Consider the following 2,249-nt stretch of genomic DNA (forward strand, 5'->3'; position numbering starts at 1 on the left):
ATTCAAAATAGCAATCTAAATATTCACTGATGAATGAATGAATGAAGAAAATGTGGTATATACATACAATGGAACATTACTCAGCCTTAAAAAAGAGAAAGCAATTCTGCCATTTGTGACAATCTGAATGAACCTGGAGGACATTATGATAAGTGAAATAAGCCAGACACAGAAGACAAATATCTCATGACCTCACTTACATGATGAATCTTAAGAGTCAAACCCATAGAAGCAGAGGGAGAACTATAGTTGCCAGGCGCTGCAGGGAAGGATTAATAGGAAAGAATTAGCCAAAGGTTACAAAGCTTCGGTTATACAAGAAGAATAAGTCCTAGACATCTACTGGATAGCATAGCGTCTACCGTTAGAAATGCTGTGTTGTACGCTTCAACTATTTGCTGAGGGCAGATCTTATGTTAAGTGCTCTTATGACAAAAGAATACAAATACAAATAATAATAATAAAGAGGGCAGGAGGAAACTTTTGTAGGTAATGAATGGGTTTGTGGCATAGCTTGTGGTGATGGTTTTCACAAGTGTAACTTCTCTCCAAACTCATCAAGTTGTACAGATTAAATATGTACAGCTCTTTGTATGTCAGTCATTTCTCTATAGTTTAAAAAATTTTTAAAAATCAACTTTGTTGACTTGATGTTGAAGTACACTTTTGTTATAACATTTAAAAAAAATTATTAATATGGGACAAGTGCAGAGTGTCATGTTCCATATGACTAACTCCAAAAATCTAAATTCCCAGAGCATATGTGCCTGTGAAACAGCCCGAAATATCCATTGCTATAAGACCTGTGCTGTCCTAAATGTCTGTAGGTGTCTGAATTACAGGAATCCTGCATTCGTGACACAGCACACGTTTATGCTCTGTTCAGTGAAGGGTGGCAGGAGAGTGTCTGTGGGTCATCTGATAGCCGTCCTTTCTTTGCCCTGCACATTTTTGATAATTTCCCAGGACATCTCATCTGAGCCATTAGGGTACAAACATTTCCCAGGAGCTCTTTCATTCTTATACATCAAATAGCAGAGATGAAATGCAAAGTTGGAGTAAAAAGCAGATTGGCATGATTGTAGGATAGAATAGGGGCCCTCTGACAACTCTTTTCAATAAGAAGACAATGGGGTGAACTCTGGCAAGACTGCCCCACCCGCCCCACAGTGCATGTTAAAAACATGCTGGTGAGATAATTTTATTCGTCACCACCATCTCAGTACCATGATCCATCATCAAAGAAGTCATGATGGTGTTGATAAGAGCTACTGCAATAACACCACCTTGCATTTCCAAGGGGCCCATTTCTGAGCTGCTATTGTGCTATTTCTCCCCCCATTTAATGACACAGATGTCTACATCCAAACGCACCTGTGTTTAGAAACATAAGGTTCATTATGAGAACAGAGCCCTGAGCCCCTCCTGACCATTCCTCAGGCAGGAACAATGGCCACATACATATAGCCTCAGAGCCAGCCAGCCCCGGAATTAACTTCCTCGATGGCAGATGTGTTCTTGGACTTCAAAATTCTAAACCACTAAGAGCAAATTACAGGATTAAGGGATTTAATTCTTATTACATGAGGAATGCATGCACATTGATTCTTTTCTGCTAGTGATGGGTAAACAATGGTTTTCATTTAAAACATAAATATCTCATTTAACAGAAAGGACAGGGGAGGGTAGGGAATAGAATGTGTAGATGATTCTCAAAGGGTTGAAGGAGCTGAGGGGGCATCTCTCAGGGGTCTGGTTTCTTAAAAAGCGAGAGTGAATTTCTTTCCATTTCTTAAGCATTTAGTTAAACAGTTGAGCAAACATCTTTTTGGCATCTAATCTGTATCAGGCACTGGGGCCATTCTTGGAGAATTTTTAGTACAGCGAAGAAGAAATATTGCTTCCTCATCCATTTTGCTCATCTCCCTCAGCTGCCCTTAGCTTATTCTGTAGCATCAGTCTTCGGGATGGTTGTTTGTGTTACCAGGAAATGTGAATAATTTTGGCGAGACAGTTTCCAGCACAATTCCTTTGCAAGTACAGAGGACTCAGAAACTAGGCAGAGGCCGTCGTGAACAGTAGGGTATGTATTCCTGGGTACTTGGGCTCAAGGTCAGTGTTTCCTCATCAATTCAACAAATGTTTACTGAGTGCCTGCTAGATAGAAGGACTTGCCTGTATTCTAGGAAGGCAGACAGACAGTCTGCAAGTAAATAATACACAAAGTATCTGATAGTTGTAAGTGTGGT

This window comes from Colobus angolensis, unplaced genomic scaffold (genome assembly GCF_000951035.1).
Source record: "Colobus angolensis palliatus isolate OR3802 unplaced genomic scaffold, Cang.pa_1.0 Scaffold246, whole genome shotgun sequence".
Classification (NCBI taxonomy): domain Eukaryota; kingdom Metazoa; phylum Chordata; class Mammalia; order Primates; family Cercopithecidae; genus Colobus; species Colobus angolensis.